Source organism: Brachypodium distachyon, chromosome 2 (genome assembly GCF_000005505.3).
Source record: "Brachypodium distachyon strain Bd21 chromosome 2, Brachypodium_distachyon_v3.0, whole genome shotgun sequence".
In the NCBI taxonomy this organism is placed as follows: domain Eukaryota; kingdom Viridiplantae; phylum Streptophyta; class Magnoliopsida; order Poales; family Poaceae; genus Brachypodium; species Brachypodium distachyon.
This window is the reverse complement of record NC_016132.3, coordinates 32,117,418-32,143,355: the sequence shown is the minus strand read 5'-3', so window position 1 is coordinate 32,143,355 and position 25,938 is coordinate 32,117,418. Positions and strand designations below refer to the sequence as shown.

The 25,938-nt window shown below is 54.2% G+C and overlaps 1 long non-coding RNA gene across 4 annotated transcripts; it reads left to right on the top strand.

Annotated features, from left to right (window-relative positions):
- The first annotated feature begins 6,632 nt into the window (after positions 1-6,632).
- LOC100831329 lies at positions 6,633-12,512 on the top strand. Of its 4 annotated transcripts, none has more exons than XR_730668.3 (6): positions 6,633-7,326; positions 10,146-10,325; positions 10,476-10,538; positions 10,645-10,840; positions 11,856-12,175; positions 12,291-12,512. It is a non-coding gene; the product is annotated as an uncharacterized LOC100831329 (long non-coding RNA). The 4 variants fall into 4 exon arrangements; XR_730670.2 differs by lacking the exon at positions 6,633-7,326 and adding an exon at positions 8,172-8,182; XR_730669.2 differs by lacking the exon at positions 6,633-7,326 and adding an exon at positions 9,211-9,287.
- Positions 12,513-25,938: the final 13,426 nt, after the last annotated feature.

Here is a 25,938-nt window from a genome sequence, read left to right as displayed (position 1 = left end):
TCTTGCGAGTAAGTTGCACATATATGGCAGTTACTTCGAGGCTTGATGCAGGACACTGATACAGGGCCAGTGCCTCCACGCGCCTACCGGTGGTTCCGCATGCGTGGCGGCAAGGGCAACACTTGGATATTTAAAGACCGAAGCAAGCGCAACACCAACAACGAGCAAAAACGCAAGTGATGTCGTAGAGAGGCGATGGTGGTGCATCCCTCTGCATTTGTCGCCGAGAGTGTTCCCACCATCGCGGCCCTGCCACATCACGTAGAAGAGAATACCAGAGGCGGAAACACCGAAAGCGAGAGGCATAGCTAAGACGCGGTGGTGGTGCATGCCTCTGCGCATGCCGCTGGAGGGTGCACTGCCACCGTGTCCTTGCCGCGACTCTTAACAGGCTGCTCAGAATGCTGAGAAAACAGAAAGCTAAGTACTTCATTTCGAGTCCTTAGTTCTTCCTCTAATCGCACTGGTTTGCCGAGGTAAGCTCAGTCCCCGTGTAGCCGGAGTGTAGGAAGGACACTTGCGGGCGGAGGACGCCTCCCACGCTTGGATCGCGGGTCCGCTCCGGAGGCGTGTGCGCTGGGATAGTTAACCCGCGGGTGGAGTGACTGGCCTCTGCTGTCTGGCCCCAGGTTGGCACGCGGTTGGCGAGTCCCCGAATACACAAGGTTTAACACGAGAAGGACAGAGCCCCTCCCCAGCAAGCTAATTGTAGGCAAGGGACAAGTAAATTGACATTGGATAAAGCGGAATTCAAACAAGTGAGTTCGTGATAAACGTTCAAAATAACAAGGGCTAACACAAAGTAAGTTCTAATGCGCCTTGCGCCACTTGCAGGAAAGTGAATACAAAGGAAGAACAAGCAGATAACTATGCAGGAGGTGCTCCCGGGGCAGCAGCGTCGGCGTCAGGTGCCTCCTCAACGCCAGGGCCTCCTCCGACGGCTTCTTCGTCAGCAGCTTCAGCTTCATCAGCCTTGCTCTGCATCCGCACCACCATCTCGTCCACCACGCCTTGCACCGCTTCCCGGTGGGTCTTGGCCTCTTCTTTGTCTGACCAGGCGTCGAAGACCGACTCGAACAGGAAGTCGGGGTGGGCGGAGTGGACCCGGGTAAGAATTTGCCCGGCAACTTGCTCGGCTATGAGGCCGACCTGCCGGTCCCCGAAAGCCGTGACGCAGCTCTGCAGGCCGTGCAGCCGGCCAACGAAATCTGCAAAAAAGGAGCTGAAGCTGCCGATGTTCACCCCGTCGAAGGAGGTCACCGAGTGTTGAACCCCTGCAACGCCTCCACCTCCGAGTCCGCAAGCTTCTTCAGCCTGGCTACCTCCCCCATCCTGCGGGCCCGCAGCTCGGTGCATGCAACACAAGCTTCCTGGGCCTGCAGCTTGTGCTCATGGCATTCGGCCTTCAGCTTACCAATCTCGGACGCCTTCTTGGTGTGTTGTCCTCGTCGATGAACCGGAGCTACTGCCGCGCCATGTCAAGCTCGCCCTGAAGGGACGAGCCAGCATCCTGGGCAGCCTTGAGCTGCCCCGCAAGCTCGCGCTCCCCGGAGTGAGCCTGGTCTTGCAGTTCCTTCTCTCGGCGCGCCGATGCTTCAGCTGCTGTCGCAGCCACCGTCTCCAGCTCTCCAACCTCGCGACGGAGTCGCTGGATCTCTAGGGAGTAGTTGGACAGCAAGTCCGTCTTCTCCTAGAGACGCCCCTGGAACAAGTCCAGGGCCGCCTGGTGCTCCTCTTCACTCTTGGCGTGCGTGGCCTTCACCAGCTCAAGCTCTCGCTGGTGCTCTTGCTACAGGTCCCACAGTTGCCGGAGGACTTCGGCCTCCGGAACTCCTTGCACGGTGGGAGCCGCCCTAGCTTGTTGCGCCTGCTGGAGCTCCCCCCCGGAGACGCTGCAGCTCCGTGCGCTGCTCCTCTGCCTCCCGTCACGCAATGCCCAGTTCTGCCACCACGCGGGCATGGTGCTGTTGCGCATCATTGAAGAAATCGATGACCATCCACTGTTGCGGCTGGATGTTGTCGATTACCTGGTGCCCCTGTTGGAACATGCTAGGGTCGAAGGTGATTCGCCCCCATGACCGCCCGGCGAGCTCCCCTGCTCCCGGGCTGAAGGCGGCTTCGGCGGAGGCGGAGGAGGACCCCGCCGCAACAGTCTGCGACCTCGAGGCCGTGTCAGGGTTCAGTGACGCGCCTCCGGCTTGGCCGAGTCCCGCCGATCCGTGCCCGCCCGGAGGGGCAGGTTGGGGGCTCGAGGACTTCTCCAGGGCGCCGCTGCTTGCCTCGGCTGGCAGAGGCTGCCCCTTGTAACCCGCCGCAGGCGGCACCGTCTGCTTGGCGTCACCTGCGGTAGCAGTCGCGTCCCCGGCAAGCTTCGGCGCAGGTTGTTGAAGGGCTCCGACGGAGGCAACCTCCTCCAGAGCATCATCGTAGGCCTTGCCGGTGAGGTTGATTACCCGCACCTTGGTGGGCGGGGGCGCAGTTGGGACATCCCCAGCTACTCCATGTAAACACCTGCGTCAGCCTAGAAGATGGCGCAAATGGGTGAAAGAAACGCTACGGAAAACAAAGCTGTACCTTGCCGCGTCTCGTCATCGGCCTGGTGTGCGTCCTCGCCAGTCGCCTCCCCGCCAGTTGCCAGGACGCTCCCGTCGGATGTCATGGATCCTGCGGGGAACTCTATGTCAGAAAGCAGTGGAGGAAATAAGTTAGAGCTGGGGCTGCTTGAGCCTGTGCATACCTCCCGCCCGCTCTGCCGCAGACCGCGTCACCAGGGGGACGTAGTCTTCGTCATCATGCCCCTCCAGCGCGACCCTGCCAGCTTCCGGGGGAGCGTCACCGCCGTCGTCATCGTCATCGTCGGAATCCGACGCCCAGGGAGGAATCGTCGGAGTCCGAGTCCTCCGGCCTGGCGGAGCCCCGGTCCTGGCCACCCTCCCCCGAAACGGCAGCCGGCTCCTTGCCGGTGCGAGACCTGGGTTGCGGGGGGGAGGGCTGCAACGAGGGGTCTTCCACGATCCCCTACTCATCACAGAGTTGGAGATCCCGGGCTCCCAGGTTCGGGATCCCGGCATGGAGTGGGTGCGCTCCAAGTGGCAGCAACCGGAACGCTTCGTCCTCGCCGGTGATGCCATTCACCCAGAACTGTATCTCGTCTGGCGAGAGTTCTGTGCACTGCAGCCGGGTCCGGTCGCCCGGCCCGATGTACATCCATGCCGGATGTGAGCGCCGCTGCAGGGGAGCCACGCGCCTCCCGATGAAGGGGCGCGCCACGTCCGTGTCCGTGAGCCCGGCTTCATGGAGCGCCTAGATCTTGGCGCAGATCGGGACAGCTCCTCGTCCTTCTGGTCGCGGGGTGTCTAGTCATCGAAGCCCTTTGGGGGCCCGAGAGGCTCCTCGTGGAAATCCAGGAGCTCGTCGGTGCGCACCCAGCACTAGTCGCGGCGCCACTCGCTCTGAATATTCCTCTTCCCCAGCACCCCTTCTCGCGCTTCTCTCCTTTGCTGGTGCTCCCCTTGGGTTGGCTCGGGCCCATGGAAGACATCGGCGGGAGTGGGGAGTGAGTTTGGCCGGAATTGGGGCGCGGAGAGCTTGGCAGGCAATGGCGGAAGCAGGAAACAGTGGGGGATGCCCGCCGCCATCCTTGAGTATTTACCGGGGCTGGCAGGCTGCAACGGACACCCCCACAATTAGCAATAAAGTGGCCTAAAGAATCGGGAACTCTGGTCCCGGGAAGTGGAAGGCACTCTGCCCCGTCAACTGGCTGGGTGCGCTTGCCGGGAATGGGATCCCCGCACCCGCGCTCGGGCATGGAGATGGGGCCCGCAGAACAGTGAAGACAGGACGAGACAGTGGGCAGTGTGCATTTAATGCACCGACAGGAGTCACATCGGCAGGGCTAGTCTTGCTCAGCAAGGCTAGAGCGGCTACCCTATAATCCATTTTATTTACCGTGTACAGTGGCCTGGGCGCTGCATGGCGCCCAGCGTGGATCAACAGTAGTATGAGTTTTGTGGCAGTGAAACGCGGATAGCTAACGTGTCGTGCTGCATGCATCGGCACCTGTGGTATCCCCTTGTCTATAAAAGGAGGACTAATGCCACCGGTCAAAGGGTTCGAACCCTAGTGAGTAACGAGCAGTATTGCGTCTACACTTAGCAGAGTTCCTTAGAGGGACAAGTAGCCTACCTGGGAACCCCCCGGGCAATCTGTAAAGCATACTCGTTCGTGAATACAACCAAGAGTAGGACGTAGGGTGTTACACCTCCGGGTGGCCCGAACCTGGGTAAATCTAACTGTCCACACTTCGTGTCTTACGTCACGCCGGCGATCGCCGGAGCGATCTCCTCGCCCTCCACCGAACAACAAGGGGGTGTCTAGCATCCCCGGTGCCGGAGACCCGTGCTCTGACAGTTTGTGAATTTCAGATTGTGAGCCTTGTGTAGAGAAGTATGTGTTTGAGACCATGACTGTTTGAATAAAGACATTGAGTGTTTGAATAAAGGGATATGTGCGGCAGTATGGTTGTTCAACATGGTGCTATTTCTATTCCCACTTCTATGAAATCTCATATCTATAATCCAACAGTTCATATGAATCAAACAGAGCAATCATATCAGTACAAATTACGAAAAAATAGGGGAACATCAACACGGACTGCATAGAAGTGATGACATACATATAGGTACTTTGTAGTTCAAACACGAACACATGATAACATGGATAACTACCTACCTTGCTTAGCTACGGTTAACACTTGCTTAGCTGAAACCAAACACAAAAGAACATCTGCTACTTCATAGCTGAAACTAGACACAAAAGACCATTCTCCTACTTCACCATCTCCTTGATTCCTTGCCCATGGCCAATCCAAGCTCCCTCAGTGGATTCTGGCAATGGGTTGTTGCTCCGATCCCCACTGCCTGAGTTACCCCAAGCGGAGTAGAAAGGTGCTGCTGTAGCTGCTCGGCCACAGATCCGGCGGCAGAAAGCTCCTCCAGGAGGTACATCAGGCCGGCGAGCAAAGCCATACGGAAACGGCGCTTCTTGGTGTTTCCAACGAAGACGGTGCTCTCTTCCTCTCCAAGATCCTTGCCAGGTGCTTTGCCATCGATGTCGCGACCAACCTGAAAATGAAATTTAGGGGAACCATACGCGGCGTGTACCCGGTGGGGAATGATGCTTCGAGATGCAGCGTAGCCGAGGGTGCCCGCAGCCGCGAGCGACGTTAAGGACACCAGCATCGGCTTCGCGACGGTCGACACACGGACTTGCTCGCCGGCGACATTGGCAAGCAGCACCAGATCATTGGGGCGCGTCTTCCCCTTGCGCTTCCTCGCGAGCTATTTGGACTTCTTCTTCAACGCCTCCGGCTCTGGCCCAAGGTGACGAGGCTGGCTGCGGGTGATGGCCCCAACCAGGAAGACCACACGCGGCTTCCCACCCGGGCCGCTCTCCGCAACGCCGGCACGAAGGTATGGCTTGACAGTCGAAGAATGTCGTAGCCCGGGGCGTAGACACCGGGGGTGAGTGGCACCCCCTTTTAGGTTCGGAAGAGGGCGTCGGGGATCGCTCCGGCGATCGCCGGCGAAGCCAATGTCAAGCGTGAGGATGCACACAATCGTTTTTACCCAGGTTTGGGCCACCCTGAGGTGTAAAACCCTATGTCCTGCTTCAGCGTTCTTATTAGCCAGTGAACAAGGGATTACAAGTTGCCGCGGGGAGTTCCCGGGTGTTCTCTCCTTTTCTGCTAAGAGCTACATGCTATTTCTGGCCAAAGCTAGTAAAAAAAACCGAACCCCCTGATCGTTGGCAATTGTCCTTCTTTTATACTCAAGGGGATACCACAGGAGAATGACTTCTGGGTGTTCGCGCGCTTCATCCTCACCAGGTTGATGCCTCCATACTCCTTGTTCCTCCACGCGCTCATGGAGGCGTACCAGCTTCAGGTGGCGCAGCTCCACCCCACCTCCCTCTTCCTCCTCGCCGTCTTCCAGTTCCTCTGCGAGGGTTTCGTCGGAGTGATGCCGTCGGTGGCATTATTCCGGCACTACTTCTACCCGCGCGTCAAGCAGGCGGAGGTGATGTCATCGGGGGTGGTGTTCCGCGCCCGCGACCGGATGAAGTCAAAGTTCATCGTGCTGTCGGAGAAGAAGATCGAGAAGGAATGGCATGCGGAATGGTGCTGGGTTCGCGTGGAGGAACCTGAGGAGTTCATCTACGCACCCACCAAGTTGCCGGTGACCAATGGCAGCTGGCGGGACCGTTACAGCCGCGATGCCGAGCTCCTCCCCATCGTTGATAGGATCAAGGCCCTGCGGCTAGCGGGGCTCACCGACCTCGACGTGGCGCGCACCTACATCAGCCGGTGCATCGCACCGCTACAACTGCGCTCCCACCCCGCGTGGATGTACACGGGGCCCGGGGACACCACCCGCCTCCAGAACGGGGGCGTGGCCCCGGATGCGATTCGGGCATGGGTGAAGGGGATCACCGGCGAAGATGCCCCCTTCACGGAGCTGCCGCCGGGGGCTCCCTCCCTCCACGCCGGCGTCCAGGGGCTGCACCACATCATCAGCAGCTAAAAAATACTGCCCTAAAAAATAAAAAATGATATATTAGGCAGGAACTACGATACCCCATTGATACGAATAAGTAACGCAGAGAAAATAATTTTTACGCACTTCAGCCTATGCAACTGGGAGGATCTCTCTTTTGATAGATCTTCCCTTTCAATGAATTTTCTGTAAGAAAGCTCTTGCCAGATCTCTTCAACCATGTAGCTTGTACCTCGTAGGATGTACACCCCTTCCAAGCACCAAAGACTACTTTTGAGTAGTTCGGTTCATGAGTGAAAATAGCATAAACGTAATTATTTGATACAAAAACAACATCATAAAAAGAACACACAAGTGGTGGCATTTGGTACTGCACTTTCCCGTTTATGTTGGTACTATACTCATTATCAACTCATCGATTCGGACTAAGATCACAATTGCGAATTTACCAAAATAAGACGACACGGACATGGCAGCTGGATATTACGCGATGCTCCTTACCAATACTGTATATGGAAAAACATGCCATTCCTATTCCTTTTTAAGGCCTTACAAAAGGCATGCTATAACGGCTAAATCCTTACTGAAGGCATGCATTCTAAAGGTGGACATAATTAGCCACTGATTAATGCTGACAGGTAACATAACCACAGAGAATTTTCATGTACACAAAATCAGCTAGGAGCAGGGTGTGTATACCTTGGCAATGCAATTACTCGAGTGCAACGACAACTTTAGCAGCAGCCCAATCATGAATACTATAGACAATGATGTACTGAACACTTACCTCATGCTTTTATCTCCTGTACAGAATACTTTACATTTGACTGAAATCTGAGAAAAATAGCAACAAAAGGTGCACGCATAGCATGTATACTTTTTTTAGGGAAATAAGCAGGTGCTCTGCTATTGCGTTAAGAATGAATGAGAATTTGTAGTTACAGCATGTATACTTATTATAAACAATGGAGAGAACAAATATGAAATTGCCTGCATCGACTGTTGCGATGCAACATCAATGCAAAGATTTGCATTCCATTAATGGAGGTGAAAATTGGTTGGTATGCTGCAATGTGGGGTCGGTGGGGGTAGAAAAGGGGATTCGAGAGGTGAAAGCAAAGCAGATCATACCAATTAGGGTTCAGTATTGACGATCCTGTTGCGCTAGCTCCTCCAGTTGAGCTGGTCACGTCCATACGGAGGAGGGTCTCGTAGGTTTTGGGGAAGGGGGAGGGGATTAACTGCAGGATGAATATGGGAGGCATCCTTGGCCTTCTTGAGATTTGCGGGGGCGTGGAGGATGAAGATGCGGATGCTATAGAGGAGCACGAGGCAGGTGTGGAGGTTTTGGGGAAGGGGGAGGGGATTAACTGCAGGATGAATACAGTGAGCCGGGCTGGGCTGGCAGCCACCATCACCCCACTCAGCTGTGACCAACTCGCCCGATGCGCCGCTCCGCTGGCACCGTCTTGGCCGTCGCCATCACCCCGCACCGCCATGGCTGACTCGCCAGGGAATATCGTTGGGCATGTACTCTGCAACGGACGAGCCTGTGTGGCAATGGCGTCCTCCATGGATGGGAAAGCGAAGGGAAAAGGGCAGCATACCGTGTCCTGATTTGCGGTGAGGTCGGCGAGGTTTGCGGCGGCGACTCTGCGCAGGACTGAGAAAGCTGAAGGTGGAGGTCAGATATGATAGCGGAGCAAGGTTGGTCCCACATCTTTACTCTTATATAAAGAAGGCAATTGGTGGTGGCGGTATGTCGCCCCACCCTCTCGCCTCTTACATGTGGGGCCATCATTTCCGTACCTTGCGGCTTGCGCTGAGGCTGCTACTACATTGCCGCCAAGTCTAGCTCCCTTGATTAGAATTGAACCACATGGTCCACATCCGTGAGAATCGAATCTGTTAGTGAGTACCGGATTAGGGAGTGAAGATTTGGGATTTGGAATAGATAGATCCGAGCATGGAGAAGAGATTTTGCTCCCGATTTGAAGAGGAGACCGGCCTGCTGGCGGCTGGCTTTGCTGCTGTGCCCCGCCCCCTTGCGGCAGTCGCGGCCTGCGCCAGGTAAACGCCGGCCCATCCCAGCCGCGACGACCGTCGCCGCCACCATGGCCCCCGCGCCCTACACCATCCCTGCCACAATGGCCAGAAGTTTCTGGAAAAGAGGAGGTGTTCGTGAGAGGCGTGACTTTGAAATAAGCAACCAAAGGCCTGCGGATCTTCCCCTCTTCCTCTGAAAAAAACAACAACTAGCAGGCAGAGAAAAGAGGAGGTGTTCGGTGGAGCATCTAACGAGGGAGATGAAAAACAAGGAGGAGAGATATTTTATAATTAATCTATCGTGGGTCCCATTTTATATGTTAAATTATTTTGCAATTTCAGTTGCGGAGATGTTTCTTCATGACATATTTTGTTTGAGATTGTACATTAGTTTTCCTAAACTTGTAGTCTTGACCGCTGACTTTCAAGTGGGTACAATCTTACAAGAGATTACCTTGGACATTGAGAAAGAGTGCTTTATTGGAAATTCTATGTACTCCATCCTTCAAAGAATTCTATGCACTTCATTCTGAAGTAAAAAAGTTTAACTCTTTTCAGCTAGATTTACTTCCACTGTGCATATGCTTTGGCTATTCTTTTTAATGCATCTCCATTCGCTAAGAGAATTACTTTAGGCAGCCTAACGCCGTGGTTCTTCGGTGTGCTTGGGCCGTTGAGGATGTACACGTATGAATCCCTCCCTATTGTCCCATGATCCTATGCATTTTCTCCTATTCACCTGGCATTCCTTGCAGTATATGTGTACCTTCCATAGACTGATGTTTTAATTTCTCTGCAAATTATTTCAGTCCTATATAATTGATCCTATATAACAGGCAGAATTAGAAATAGATGTTCCACTCCATAATGTTGTCGTCACTCCAACTGTAACCGATGATCAATCCCGACGACAACTTGCTAATTAAGAGAGGTTGTAGGTTATGCGATATAGGAGTAGCAGTGTGGGGAGCCGAAGATGTTTGGCCGATAAGCCAAGTAGGGAGAATGTACTTTCGGGCCCGAGCAAAAAAAAACTAGGAGGAGGTATAAGCAAAAGGGATTTAGTTTTGTAGTCAGGATGTTGGAATGTAATAATGCGGAGTCCAGATGTGAAAACCAATCGTTTAAGTTTTGATTGTACAAATTTGTTTGAATTTTATTTGCGTATATTTATTTTTTCCGTAGCAACGCACGGGCAACTTACTAGTGTAAGTAGAGTGGGATGGGGGTGGCGACGTACCGCCACCACCAAATGCCTTTTTTATAGGAGTAAAGATACTAATTTATTTAAAAAAAAGTTCATGATCAACATGTGATGGATAAAATGAAGTTCTGTGGATAAAATGAATTTGTCAACACCATCTTCATTTCTGTGTTCAGAGAATAATATTTGTCCAGTTTAGCTGATATCTCAGTTTGCACATTGTTCTGGTGGTAAATATGACTAATCATGTATTACTGTTGGTGTTTTGTATTGGTAGGAAAATTAGATATTTCAATGGGGTCTATAATTCTGACTGTCATCTTGTGTTTTATCTTATGTAGATATGGAATGCAACACGATGCAAGAGAATCAGAACCATGGAAAGCCATCGCCTGCTAGTGGGTGCTCTTGCATGCAGCTCTTCGCTCCTTTCATCTGGCAGTTGCGACCAGAACATCCTTCACCATGATATCCGTGCTCCGGAAGACTACGTAATAAACTTTACTGGGCATAAATCGGAGGTAATATTTTCTTAACTGTCCATATAGCATGGCAGTGTTATGTACAGCATTACAAGATTTTGCTAGTTTTTTCAATGTACGAATTGTCCTTTGGGTGCTCCATTTTGCAACTCGAAATAATTTATTTTTACAAATTCCTAAACTTCTCAGGTCTGTGGGCTCAGGTGATCTTATGATAACCGCCAGCTCGCTTCTGGTGGTAACGACAACAGAGTATGATTCTTGCCCACAAGTTTCCAACACAATGAAGTCCATGCCACATGGATGTTCATGATCTTTTTTTTTTCTTCTTCTCATACTATTTGTTTTCCATCTCTAGCTTTTGGTATGGAATGAACATTCAGTCCAGCCAGTACTGAAGTATACGGAGCACACAGCAGCTGTGAAAGCTATTGCTTGGTCACCTAATCTCCATGGGCTTCTTGCATCAGGTGGAGGAACTGCAAATATATGCATACGTTTTTGAAGTACGACCACAAAATACAAACTTGAGTTGCATGGACACAGGAAGTCAGGTAGTTTGCTACTTATTTCAGTCTTTAACAGTTACTATGCTGCCTTGTTTATGTTTGTGAACTTAAATCGTTTTTCATTATGTGTACCACCATATTTAGGTATCGCGCTATCTACTATTAAGCTTAATAAATCTCTGAAGCTTTGTGCGCTGTTACTAACAGAAGAGTACTTTCCCCTGCAAAAGTCAGAAAAGATCTTGTCTTGCTGAGCTCCACTTGCAAAAATGGGAAGTATTTAACACACACAAACAACCCTACAAATACTCCACTATCATCTTTTTTTTTTTGCAAAATATATAGCACCTGCTCTTGGAGTTTTGAACGGAGCTTTTTGGGTGCTTTAATTCAGAATTGTATTTTTGACTGAGATGTTGGTATTTGGATGATTCTATAATATCTTGCACGCATTCTAGGTTAATTTGGGTTCTATGCAGTCGCAAAGAGACGAGTTGCCTCGAAGGACAATGCCCTGTATTTTAGGTGCATAGGTTTCAACTTTCAAGATCTGACATAGGCCCACAGAATTAACAACCTGTGAAATTGAAATTCGAAGTGTCTGAGCATTCTGTTTTACAATTTAGTTAGAGGATTTCTAGGTGAAAGTTATCCAATTACAATTTACAAGTGTTTCTAGGTGATTTTTGCATTTCCTTATTTGATAGTTTTGGGATGACAATAAATGACAAGGAACATATATATCCATCTCAGCGCACCATCATCTATGACTAATGTTGTTTTGAATATGACCACCTCCTGAATTGCGGCTGTCTGCTTCGATCTAGCCAAAAAAATGCTTCTGCTTTTCTTCATGTCCCTCTCCATTAGATTATTGAATGTGCAAAAAGCGAGTTGTGTCCCAAGAGCGTGTGCCCTCTCCGATACACTATTTGTCAGTCATGGCATGCCCCCATTGAGCCTGGAACTATATAAACTTTTTTGGGTCCCATGATTTTTAGCATCATGTAGTATGCCTGAGAATTGCATGACGTGTGATTGATCTAGGATGTCATTGTAGGTCATCTTGCAATTGACCGGCTCAAACGTGAACTACTCTAAGCCATCCAGAGCCTAGGAGTGCAGATTTCTTTTATCGCAGAACATGTGACCTGCATTTGCTTGAGAGCCTAGGTGGTGATGATGGCTTAACGAGCTCCCACTGTCAATAAACACGGGGCGAACATATTGATGTCCGAGGATTGGCGACAAAACCAAAGGGTACCGTCGAGGATATGGGCAATGTGACTGGCCAGTCATTCTCATCGAAGAGGATGGAAACATTTGACCACTTTAGCCTCGAAGACGAAGGTGGTGTGTGATGCTGTCTCCATTGTTCATGTGAGTGCAGTAGCTCCCCTATGATGAAGTATATCTCTCTTAGATTTCTAGGCATTGATAATATTTCTTTTTATAATTTTTTATGTTATGATATATATTGATTGTCGTTTTCTAGGCAGAGAGCATGTCATGAAGGATTGTCCCGATGCGAAGAAAGTGCTGCTCACAAAAGATGGTTATGCCACTGCTGATTCATGTGACGAATCTGAACTGAGGGGAAAGATGAAGCCCACTGCACGTTTGAAACCGGTACACCTTTGAGTTCAGATGGAGGAGATGGTGTCAATCTCATGGTTCGCAAAGTGGCTCGTGATGACACTCTGGTTGCTGAGAAGGGACAAAGACACAACGTATTTCAATCCATTTGCAAGATCAAGAATAAAGATTGCAAGGTAATCATTGACGGTGGAAGCTACAATAACATCATTAGCAATGATCTTGTGGAGGCTTTGGGGCTGTCCATATGGCGACAACCACAACCCCATTATGTGAAATGGCTGAATGGTGTTGGCAAGCTAAAGGTTACCCATTGTGCTAAAGTGCCATTCTCGGTGGGTACTTATGTGGACAAGATGGCTTGTGATGTGGTTCAATGCAGGCTTGTCATCTTCTTCTAGGAAGGCCTCAGCAATTTGATCATAATGTCACTCATCATGGAAGGTCCAATAAATATTCATTCATGCATCATGTAGTGAGGAAGAGAAAATCAAGGATGAAAATTTTCCTGAAGTGAAGAAGTACCCCAAGAAGAACTCAAAACCGAGGACGATTTTGCTTGAAGGGAGGGAGGATGTTATGGCCCAAGTAATGATCAAGGAAGATAATGTCACAAACCATGTTCTTGGCAATGTCACATTGCCGGAAAAGCCAAAGGAGGATAGAACAATTGTGTACATTGTAGAGATACCACTTCAGATTTCATGCTCCAAGTTTCCACCTCTTTCCACGCCATTCTGAAAGGGTTCGGCATGTGTAGAGGGCAGTAATAACTTGTCCTTGAAGTCAGCTTGCAGGCACAACAAACGGAGCATGATTTGAAGGCCCAAATCAAAAGACATGAGAGTTCCAATGCAAGGTGTTCAGGAATTGACTGCTGCGCGAGTCTTCATAAGCTTCCTCTTTTCCAAGGCAAAGCCACATGTTTCTAAAACTTATTTTGGGTTGCTTTCACACCTAACTAGGAGGGATGTTCCTAGTATAAGTATTCCTCACCCTTTTCTTTGAAAGTGAGTTCAGATTTCAGAGTTGTAAACACTCATGTGTGGTTGTGTATGTGCTGAGAGCACTCGTGTTCGTTGAGCGTTAGCTTCGTGTGTGGATTGAAAGGTATGTCTTTTGATCTAGATAGGATCCTGGTAATTCTCCCTTGTGATTCTTCATAGGTTCACAAGTACTATAGTTTGAGTTGTGTCTTTTGTAAACCGAATTAGTTATCCACCATCAAATATTGATAGTTGTTTGTGCTGTTCTTGCTGTTTCTTTTCTTTCTTCTGCTCATACTATTTGTTTTCCATCTCTAGCTTTTGGTATGGAATGAACATTCAGTCCATCCAGTATTGAAGTATACGGAGCACACAGCAGCTGTGAAAGCTATTGCTTGGTCACCTCATCTCCATGGGCTTCTTGCATCTGGTGGAGGAACTGCAAATAGATGCATACATTTTTTGAGTACGACCACAAAATACAAACTTGAGTTGCATGGACACAGGAAGTCAGGTAGTTTGCTACTTATTTCAGTCTTTAACAGTTACGATGCGGCCTTGTTTATGTTTGTGAACTTAAATCGTTTTTCGTTATGTGTACCACCATATTTAGGTATCGCGCTATCTACTATTAAGCTTAATAAATCTCTGAAGCTTTGTGCGCTGTTACTAATAGAAGAGTACTTTCCCCTGCAACTTGTCTTGCTGAGCTCCACTTGCAAAAATGGGAAGTATTTAACACACACAAACAACCCTACAAATACTCCACTATCATCTTTTTTTTTCAAAATATATAGCACCTGCTCTTGGAGTTTTGAACGGAGCTTTTTGGGTGCTTTAATTCAGAATTGTATTTTTCACTGAGATGTTGGTATTTGGATGATTCTATAATATCTTGCACGCATTCCAGGTTAATTTGGGTTCTATGCAGTCACAAAGAGACAAGTTGCCACGAAGGACAATGCCCTGTATTTAGGTGCATAGGTTTTAACTTTCAAGATCTGACATAGGTCCACAGAATAAACAAACTGTGAAATTGAAATTCGAAGTGTCTGAGCATTCTGTTTTACAAATAACATTGGTAGAGTGTGTATGCTTTTGCAATTTAGTTAGAGGATTTCTAGGTGAAAGTTATTCAATTACAATTTACAAGTGTTTCTAGGTGATTTTGGCATTTCCTTATTTGATAGTTTTGGGATGACAATAAATGACAAGCAACATATATATCCATCTCATCGCACCATCATCTATGACTAATGTTGTTTTGAATATGACCACCTCCTGAATTGCGGGGAATTGCGGCTGTCTGCTTCGATCCAACCAAAAAACTGTTTCTGCTTTTATTCATGTCCCTCTCCATTTGATTATTGAATGTGCAAAAAGCGAGTTGTGTCCCAGGAGGGCGTGTCCTCTCCGAAACACTATTTGTCACAGTCATGGCATGCCCCCATTGAGCCTGAAACTATATAAAATATTTTGGGTCCCATGACTTTTAGCATCAGTATGCCTGAGAATTGCATGACGTGTGATTGATCTAGGATGTCATTGTAGGTCATCTTGCAATTGACTGTCTCAAACATGACTTAAAAGGCTTCCTTGAGGCCAGTCGACTTTTAGTCTTTTTTAAAGCGGAGGTCGAGAGCGAACCTTAGAGGAATCACTCTAGCCCTCTTCCCTTCAGTTTATTCAAATTGAGAGTGAATGATACATGCCCCCATGGGGTCTTTATAGCCTAGGGGTGCATGACAAAAGACCATGGCTACCTTTGAGGGAGAGAGAAAAGTGTGGGCAAAATGGTAAAAGTAGCTCCTTGGTTCATAACTTTTGTGTGCACCATGTCGGAAAAGTGAGGGTTGGTTCTTGTTCCACCATGGACCAAAAGCCTCATCCCTACTCCTTTCTTGCCGCCTAATCTAGCTCATTTCACCCTTTGACCATGGCATGAGAGGCTTGACTTGTTGACTTGTCTTCTTTTGCCATGTAGGATTGACCACGCCACGTTGGCATCTTGACTCACGCTGGGAAATGTTGTCCTAGTCGTCGCCACGTAGGATTTACGGCCCGGCCCATATAAGTGTTTTATTTTACTACAACAGTAGCCCCCTTCAGCTGGAGGCATTGAGAATGCCTTCGGGTCAACCTTCGTTGCGAGACTCTTGAGTCCTTTTCTTGTATTTATGATGGTGTCTTTGATGAATTCCCTGGCAAGCTTCATTGTGAGAAACACAGGTACTTGGTGGTTTTCATGCAAAGAATAGGAGCCGTGGAGGTGTTTCAGGGAACTTCCATGCCAACGGCGATTTTCTCCACAAGAAATCGAGTTTCAGGGGGTATTTTAGCAAAAACCGGGACCCTAGGGGCCTCTCTGCGAGAAATCTGGTGTCCCGGAGGACTTTCTTGCAAAAAATCAGGGGCCTTGCGGGCCTCCCCGAAATTTTAGAGGACTTATTGGTAATTTTCTCGAAATCTTGGGCCTTTTTGCAAAGTTTCCGAACCCTTCCGGCCGCGTGGGCCTGCCGAGCCGGCTTCGCGCGAACGCGAGTTGGGCCGCCTTCGGGCGCGCCATTTTTTTTAATAGGCCGGCTTCTTGGGCCACGCCCCAGCTGGGCCCGATACCGGTTCGGGAATAGGTGAGCAGATCCGACAGCCACGGGCGAGGGCACGCCCTAGATAGGACGGCTTTGGGTCGTCTTCTTCCTTCGTACGGGAGCTGTCGGAGCACGGGACTCAGGCACCGGGGGTGTTGGACACCCCCTTTTTTGGTTCGGTGGAGGGCGAGGCAATTGCTCCGGCGATCATCGACGTGACGAAAGACACAAGGTGTCGACACGTGAGTTTACCCAGGTTCGGACCACCCGGAGGTGTAACACGCTACGTCCTGCTTGGATTTGTATTCATGAGAATGTGTGTGTGTTGTTACAAGTTGCCGCGGGGGGTTCCGGGGGAGCCACTTGCTCTCCTAAGAGAATTTGCTATGAATATGAGCAATACTCCTTGCTACTACTAGCTGGGTTTCCCACTGGGACTGGAACTGGAACCCTTTGACCAGTGGCCTTGGTCCTCCTTTTATAGTCAAGGGATACCATAGGTGCCAACACATGCAGCGTGACACGTTAACCGCACGCGTGTCATCGCCACAGAAATTACTTTACTGTTGATCCACGTTGAGCGCCATGCAGCGCCCAAGCCACCGTAAACGGTAGATAAAAATGGATTATAGGGTAGACGCTCTAGCCTTGCTGAGCAAGTCTAGCCCTACCGATGTGACTCCTGTCGCCGTTTCGTCCTGTCTTCACTGTTCCGCGGGCCCCACTTGCACGCCTGAGCGCGGGTTGCTGGGAGCCCCTTCCCGGCTAGCGCGCCCAGCCAGCTGCTGGGGCGGCGCTCCTTCCACTTCCCGGGACCAGAGTTCCCGGGTACCCACCGAAGCGGGTGCTTCTCATGTTCCGGTTCTTGGCTTTGTCTTTGCCACGACCGTCTCCTTAGGGCGGGCTTCCCGGGTCTATCCTTCCCGGGAGGCCAACCTAGCGGGGCTTTGTTACTTGCGACCCATGCGTCCCGTATCAGTGGGACCCCGTGGGCCACTCGTACGACAGTAGCCCCCGGGCGTGAGCCGGCAGGCTTGAGGCCCCGGTGAGTGCTATCCTCGATCGGTTGCCGGGCTACGCCCGATTCGACGCGTGGGTCCCGGGGGAGTATCCCGGTACTCGGCCTCGTGGGCCGCATTTATAGTTCCACTCTCCCGAGCGAAACGGTTGGGCGCATGATCTCTTACCTTATCCCCCAAAATCACCAAAGAGTTAAGGCCACGTCGCGCACCCCCATCTTAATTCCCGATTCTTTAGGGCACTTTATTGTTGATCGTGGAGGTGTCCGTTGCAGCACGCCAGCCCTAATAAATACCGGAGGCTGGCGGCGGGCACCCCCCACTGTTTCCTGCTTCCGCCATTGCCTCCCAAGCTCTCCGCGCCCCAACTACAGCCAAAGTCACTCCCCCTCTCCCGCCGATGTCTTCCAAGGGTCAGAACAGACCCAAGGGGAGCACCAGCAAGGGAGAGAAGCACGAGAAGGCCAGCAAGAAGGAGCTGCCGGAGCGAGCACGAAAGGATGAGGAGATGCGGGCCAAGTTCGCCTTCTTCTCCCCCGGGTACAACAGCGGGGGGTGGAGAAGCTGGTCTAGGCGCTCGCCACCAAGCAAAATGAGGACGGGCCGACGCGAGTTCTCTTTGTCGGCGCAGAGCGCGACCCGCAGTACTTCCGGATTTTCGGGAGGTTCATCCTAGCCGGGTTCATGCTGCCGCATTCTTTTTTTCTTTCTGCCATCATGGAGACATACGGGCTCATCATGGCTCAAGTTCACCCCACGTCATTCTTTACATTGGCTGTCTTCCAACACCTCTGTGAAGCATTCGTGGGGGTGATGCCGTCGGTGGCTCTGTTTCGCCACTAGTACTACCCGAGGGTGGAGGCGAAGGCTCCCCTGTCCTCGGGAGTGGTGTTCCGGTTCCGCGACAAGCTCAGGTCGGAGTTCATCCAGCTAGGGAAGAGGAAGATTGAGAGCGAGTGGCGCCGCGACTGGTGCTGGGTGCGCACCGACGAGCTCCAGGATTTCCACGAGGAGCCCCTCGGAGCCCCAAAGGGCTCTGACGACTGGACACTCCGCGACCAGAAGGACGAGGAGTTGGCCCCGATCTGTGCCAAGATCAAGGCGCTCCGCGAGGCTGGGCTCACGGACACGGATGTGTCACGCCACTTCATCAGGAGGCGCGTGGCTCCCCTGCAGCGGCGCTCACATCCGGCATGGATGTACACTGGGCCGGGCGACCGGACCCGGCTGAAGCGCACAGAACTCTCGCCGGACGAGATACAGTTCTGGGTGAAGGGCATCACCGGCGAGGCGAGGACGAGATACAGTTCTGTGACGAGTGGGGGATCGTGGAAGACCCCTCGTCGCAGCCCTCCCCCCCCCCCACACAACCTAGGCCCCGCAAAGGCAAGGAGACGGCTGCCGAGTCGGGGCAGGGTGGCCAGGACCGGGGCTCCGCAAGGCCGGAGGACTTGGACTCTGACGATTCCTCGCTGGGCATCAGAGGAGACTGCGACGACGACGACGATGACGACGACGGCGACGCTCCCTCGGAAGCTGGCGGGGTCGCGCTAGAGGAGGACGATGATGAAGATGACGTCCGCCTGGTGAGGCGGCCCGCAGCAGAGCGTGCGAGCAGGCAGGAGGCCAACCCACAATCTCAGGCGCCTCACGTCGATGCGGGGATTGTGGCCTCCACCGGCAGCGGGGCGGCAGCAGCAGCCGTCCCGGCTACCCCCGCGGCTCCGCCAGTTCCCCCCGCACGAACAGGCCCCCCGGCGAGAAGCATCCTGGCGGACAGGGTGCTCAAGCTCAACCCACCGGGGTAAGTTTGATGTTGCTCTAAACATTTTGGTTTTCACGGATTTTCATATCTTGTTAGCTTACTCCTACATTTCCCAGGTCATCGAGGAAGAGGGGGCAGGCCAGTACTTCGCCGTCGGCCCCGGCCAAGAAACCCCGCCTGGCGTCGGGCTGCGGTGACAAGGACGCCACTGATGCGGCTGTTACTGCGGCGGCGGCAGTTGCCGCTGGGGACAGAAGGGTCCTCGACCCGAGCTTGCAGGGCACCGGCCCAGCAGCAGGTACCTGCAAGCTCAAGTACTTCCTCTTCTAACTTATTTTCTCCACTGCCCATTGCTCCTCGGATGAGCAACAGAGGCAAAGTGAATCTTAGTGCCCATGTCCTCGCAGTAAGCTTGGAACACCGCACTAGTGAATTGCGTGCCGTTGTCGGTGATGATGCCGTTAGGCACACCAAACCGGCACACAATGCCCTTGAAAAACTTGATGGCCGCCTGCGCCGTGACAGCTCGGACAGGCTCCACCTCGATCCACTTCGAGAACTTGTCGATGCCCACGAGCAAGTACTCGTAGGTCGACGATGGCCGACGATGTCCAACCCCCAGACCACGAACGGCCACGAGGACGGGATGACTTGCAAGGCTTGCGCTGGCTGCTTGCTCTCCTTGGCGTGAAACTGGCATGCTTCAAAGGTCTTGACTAGCTTCTCAGCATCGGCTAATGCTGTTGGCCAGTAAAAGCCGTGCCAGAATGCTTTCCCAGCTAGCGCCCTGGAGGCCACATGGTGCGAGCATGTGCCTCGATGGATATCCTCCAGCAGCGTGCGCCCTTCTTCCTGGGGCACACAGAGGAGCATGAATCCGTTAGGACGCCTCCGGTAGAGATCCCCATCCACCAGAGCGTACATTTTAGCTTGCCGGGCCACTCGCTCCGCGGCAATGTCTTTCTCCGGGAGTGTCCGGTCCCTGAGGTAGCGAACAATATCTGCCCCCAAGGTGGCGGTTCCCGGACCACGCACGCCATGAGGTTGGTGGCATGGTGCCCCGCAGCTGCGGAGTCTCCTTGGGTTGCCGGAGGGGCTTCCCCGGCAACCGTCTTGGGATCGACAGAGGGCTTTGACCGCCTTTGTATGAACACCCCAGGAGGCACCTTGCTGCGTTCCGCTGCCCACTTGGACGGTTCATCCGCAACAAAGTTGTCCTTGCGCTTCACATGCTCAAACCGAACTTGGACTTCTCCACCAGCTTGGCGGACAAGAGGTTAAGGATCGCCCCGTTGTCCACCAGAACCTTGGTCACCGTCACACTGTTTATGATTGGTGACACAGGGCAGTACCCCTGATCCCAAGGGACGAATCGGATGATCGTCCGAGTTGAAGGTGATCGGCACGTGCAACCACCTCAACGGGTGCTGCGCCTCCACGCAAGGGAGGAGGGCGCAAACCTCACGTGTGAGCCGCTTCACGACGAAGTGAGACGTGAGAGCGTATGCTCCCCCATGGATGCAGGCGACGTCGCGGGGCTCCTGGAAGCCGGGCTTGTCGGCGTCGTCACTGCTGTCCTCCTCGCGCTGCTCGGCGCGTGGCTTGTCGCGTCCCCGGGGAGGCCGGTCCTTGCCACCGCGAGCTCCGTTGCAGGGGTTGTTCGGGCAATCTCAGGAGAGGTGCCCGATATTCCCACAGTTGAAGCAAGCCCCGGCAGCGTGGTGCTCCTCGTGGCGCTGCTCGCGCTTCTCCTTGATGGTCTGGAGAGTGAGGCAATCCTGCACGTCATGGGTGGCGTTGGTGTGGATGGGGCAGCGCACGGCTGCCGCCGGCTTGCTACCCGATGCTCCCGCCGACGCCGCCTTCTAAGTGGGCCTCTGGGGAGCCCCCGGTTCCGCGGCAAGCACTTGCTTCCCGCCGCGCTTCCGGGAGCCCTTCTTCCCGGAGCCCTCAGGTGGGTTTGCCGCTGCCTTGGAGGCAAGCTCAGACGCTAAGCGCCCTTCCTCGGCCATTGCGCACTTGTACGAGTGAGCGTAAAGATCCCTCGTGGTCCGGATCCGGTGCGTGTTCAACTTCTCACGCATCTTCGGGTCACGGACGTTGATGGCGTAAGTGTTGATGATGTCGGCCGCTTCCGCCTCTGGGATGGAGTAGGAGAGGTTGGAGAACCTGTTGGTGAAGTCCCACAACGTCTCCCCCGGTTTCTGCACCACCGTGTGTAGCTCCGCATGGTTCCCGGGCGCTTGTAGCCACCCTGGAACGCGTTCACAAATTGCTCGCGCAGGTCAGCTCAGCTGGCAATGGACCTGGTGGGCAGGTTGAGCAACCAGGTTCTCGCTGATCCTTTTAGGACCATCGGGAACCAGTTGGCCCTGACCTTGTCGTCGGCACCGATAACGTGCATGCCAACGTGTACGTCAGGAGGAAGTCCTTGGGATTCATGGTCCCGTCGTAAGTCCCGAGCGCTGGCGCTCGGAACTTGTGGGGCCATGTCACCCGGCGCAGCTCACGAGAGAACGCGGCGCAGCCGTCATCGGCTTCCTAGGGTAGCGTCTTCCGGCTCCTTTGGACGCTGGCGCTCCATCTCGCGCCGGCGCCGGTGCTGCAAGCGCTGGTGGAGATCTTCCTGCTGGCGGGCATTCAGGATGCCCCGCACGTCACCTGGCGTGACAGTTGGCAACGAGTCCAAGTAGTCTACGGGATCCTCGCCACCTTGTCCTCCCGATAGTGGAGGATGCTCTCCATGCCCCGAGAAGCGGGGGGCGTCTCCGCGTCCCGAGTTCTGTCCCCGGCCTGAACTGGCCGAGCCGCCTTCACCTTGCGGCTGTTGGGCAGCGAGCGCGAGGAGCGCATCCAGCTCCGCGCTCCACGCGTCGTGAGCTGGCGTGCCTTGCGGTGGCTCCTAGCCCACCATGACACGCACAACAATGGTGGCTTCCGCCGGGGTCAGGGCGGGGGGCTGTTGATTCTCCGACCGGCTGCCGTCCGCCCGGTCACCCGGTGCCCTCGGATGTGAGGGCCGAGACTCCGTTGGCGTTGCACGCGACACGCTATGGTCGTGGCGCAGCTGTCACTGCCCGTCCTCAGCCCGCGAGTGAGCTCTCTGGCTGGCACGTGCGACATTGAGGTCGCCCGTGCGGCTGGCTCTGGCGCTAGGCGCCGCAGGCCCCCTCGGACGGTTGGCCGTCGACGCCCGAGGAGGTGGGGGTGGCAGCTGCAGTTGCTGCTGCTGGCGCTGAGGGGACCCCTTCTCCCCTTGGCCTTGCGACGCACGTGCGGCGTCGTGGGATCGAGTGCGCATGGCGAGCGTGTCGCGCAAGTCGACCCGGGGCTCGTCTGCCTTTTTGGGTGGCATGGCGAGGTAGTCGTGCACAATGTCGCCGATGAAGAAGCCAACGAAGACGATGATGCCTACGGTCACCCAAAGTTCTCTGCACGCCCCCCTACCTGGCGCGCCAGATGTCGGAGCACAGGACTCTGGCACCGTGGGTGTTGGACACTCCCTTTTTATGTTCGGTGGAGGGCGAGGCGATTGCTCCGGCGATCGCCGACGTGACGAAAGACACGAAGTGTCGACGCGTGAGTTTACCCAGGTTCGGGCCACCCGGAGGTGTAACACCCTACGTCCTGCTTGGAGTTGTATTCACGAGAATGTGTGTGTGTGTTCTTCCAGGTTGCCCCGGGGGGTTCCCGGGGGAGCTACTTGCTCTCCTAAGAGAATTTGCTATGAACAGGAGCAATACTCCTTGCTACTACTAACTGGGTTTCCCACTGGGACCGGAAGTAGAACCCTTTGACCGGTAGCCTTGGTCCTCCTTTTATAGTCAAGGGGATACCAAAGGTGCCAACACATGCAGCGTGACACGTTAACCGCACGTGTGTCATCGCCACAGGAATTACTCTACTGTTGATCCACGTTGGGTGCCATGCAGCGCCCAAGCCACTATAAACGGTAGATAAAAATGGATTAGAGGGTAGACGCACTAGCCTTGCTGAGCAAAACTAGCCCTACCGATGTGACTCCTGTCGGTGCATTAAATGCACTGCGTCCGTCATCTCGTCCTGTCTTCACTGTTCCGTGGGCCCACTTGCACACCTGAGCGCGGGTTGCGGGGAGCCCCTTCCTGGCTAGCGCGCCCAGCCAGCTGCCGGGGTGGCGCTCCTTCCACTTCCCGGGACCAGAGTTCCCGGGTACCCACCAAAGCGGGTGCTTCTCATGTTCCGGTTCTTGGCTTTGTCTTCGCCAACGACCGTCTCCTTGGGGTGGGCTTCCCGGGTCCATCCTTCCCGGGAGGCCAACCTGGTGGGGCTTTGTTACTTGCGACCCACGTGTCCCGTAGTAGTGTGACCCATGGGCCACTGGTACGACAGGAGCGGACCGAATGGCCCTTTTCCCCAAGCTTTTGCAGGCTCCGGTCGTCACCGGAGATGACGCCGGTGAGGCCAAGACGCAGGGCGCGCGCGGGGGGGCTCCCTTTGGCCAGGCCGTCCTCCTTTGGGGAAAAGGGGGTGCTCCCCATTCCCCTTTATTTCCTCCTCTTGTCTTGTTCCTTGGTGAGAAGGACGGCGAGGTGTCGCCGCACCATTGGTCCGCCCTGGACGCCTAGGGGCTTCGGTGGCCTATAAAATGGAGACCTTGGGCACTGTGGAGCTTCACACCATTCTCGGTGCCGAAGACGGGTTTAGCGGCATCCGGCATTCCTTCGAGAGCTCGGTGTAGTAGGAAGCTCCGTAGGGGCATTAGCCCCTTCCCACCTACGACGGAGGTTGTGTTGGTTGCCGAGGCGCAGCCGCGGAAGCTTTCCATCAACGAGTCTTCGTGGGGACGCGGAGTACCCCTGAGGCCTCTTGGACCAAGGTGCCGGTCGTGCCTCCAAGTTCTCCCGAGAGATCCTCGTCGTGGCCGCGCCCTTCCTGCTCCTGTGAAGGTGGGGGGAGCTTTGTGGCATAGACTTTGATGCTTTTTGGTTGTCGGCGAGCCTTGCAGGCACACGATCGAACACCTTTGGTGTGTCTTGGCACGTCATCGACGAGGTACCAGCGTGGGCATGGCTTGGACGCGCATGGAGCGAGCGCGGCATGCACGTGGCAAGGCATTAGCGTGGGCCTGGACTGGACGCGCATGGCGCGGGCACGGCACGCGCGCGCAATGAACCGGCATGGGCACGGTCTGGACACGCACGGCGCGGGCGCGGCACCCCGTGGCGAGGCCCCGGCGTGGGCACGATCTGGGCGCGCACGGCGCGGGCGAGGCACGCGCGTGGCAGGTTACCAGCGGGGGCACGGTCTAGGCGCGCAGGGCGCGGTCGTGGACACGGCTCGGTGCGGACGTGGCGGAGCGTGTGTGGGGCGCGGGTGTGGCCACGGCGCGTCGTGCGTGCAGCGAGGTGCGCATATGGCATGGCCCGGGCGCGGCGCTAGTACGACGCGGCACCACGTGGAAGCGGCGGGGCCGGGGCGTGGTGAGTCGTCGGTGGAGCGCAGGTTCGGCGATGTCTTTTCGCCAACTACTTGGCGGGAGCGGGTGGCAGTCCGCCCCATTTCCTCCCCTCCTTTTTTTTTGCTGCGCGTAGATGGGCCGGAGGCAGACGGGCCGGCGGCCGAGGAGCTTTGGCTCCCCTTTTTTCTGTAGCTGCGCGCGGATGGGCCGGAGGGCAGACGGGCCGGCAGCCGAGGAGCTTTGGCTCCCTTTTTTTTGCAGCGGTTGCATGGGCCAGAAGTTCTGGCCCAAGGGGCTTCTCTCCTTCTTCTTTTTTTGGTGCGTGGGCCGGCTGATCTTTTCGCAGGTGAGATGGCGGGACTCGATGTCGAGCGTCTGGCGGGTGAGCCGTCGAGGGGGTCTTCCAAGGGGTCTGCGGCGCAGCTTGCGGCGAACCGACCGTCGCGGAAGAAAAAGATCTTCTTCCTTCTTCGGTGAGCCCCGAGGATCTCGCCCAGCTGGAGGAGGCGGGATACTTCCCCAAGGGGGGCGTTATCCTTCCCGATAGCAAGGAGGTTAGGCTCGACCAGCGGCGGCGTCGGGGATGCATCGTGGCATTCTTGGCTTGGTTTCACGCCAGCTTGTGTGTGCCCGTTCACCCCTTCTTGCTGGAGTTCCTGGAGACGTACGGCATCGAGTTGTCCAAGCTTCACCCGTCGACGATTGATAGGTTGAACGTCTTCAGGTGGCTGTGTGAGACGGCGCTTCACGAGGAGTGTTCGATGAAGCTTCTGCTATTCTACCTCACCGTGGAGGTGAGGGAGTTGCTCACTCCGGACGGCTTCGCTCTAAGCGCCTTTGGTTGGGTGAACCTGAGGCTTTGTTTCGGCTTTGGGGACGACTTCCTGCTCATGCCGGGGAAGAGCACGGAGAAGTTGTTCGTCAAGTGGGAGTCCCAGTGGTTTCTCGTTCGGACCTCGAGGACCCGTCTTCGGGACATGGGTGATCTTCCTCGGCACTCTGGGGCAGGAGGCCTCGGGGAGGTGCCTCACCCCGGCGAGCCTCGGTTAGCTGACCTCTGGAAGGTGGCCAAGATCAAGGAGGTGTCCGCCGAGAGGAGCTTTCGTGACCTCATGGAGGAGATGGTGATGGCGGGGCGCTTTATGATGAGGAGTCGTTCGAGGTTCGAGATTGGGATCCCTCGATCTTTCCGTCCTCCACAGCTTGTCACCGCACGTGAGTGCCACTCTTCTTCCCTTCGCGCTTCTATTGTTTTTCCCTTGCGGAGGTACTTAACAATTTTGGCTTTTCTTTTTTCAACAACGTTTTCCGAGGAGAGGGCGGCATTGTGGGCCACGCAGCTGATAGGTCCGTATGGCGGGCCGGAGCATTGCGACTACGAGTCCAAGATCAGCGGTGGGGGATGCCACAATATCATCGCGAAGTGCTTTGGGAAGATGGTGCCGATGCGACAGGACCTGAAGCTTGGTCGCCTTCTCCGAGTGGGCGATCGCTACTCCTGTTTGGCGACACCGTCGATGTTGGCGGTGGGGTCCAAGTTGCGGGACTCTTGTGGGAAGGTGAAGGTGGGAACGGCGGTGTTGGGCCAGGCGATGCCTGTCGCGCCGGTCTCCAAGATACCTCGTCCGTCGAGTGCATGCAAGAGGAAAGCTCCCCCGACTCCTTCTCCTTCTCTTGACTACGCCCCGGCGGATTCCGCGGATCACGTCGTGGGTGAGTCGAGGTCCCCCCTGAGAGTGACCTTGGACC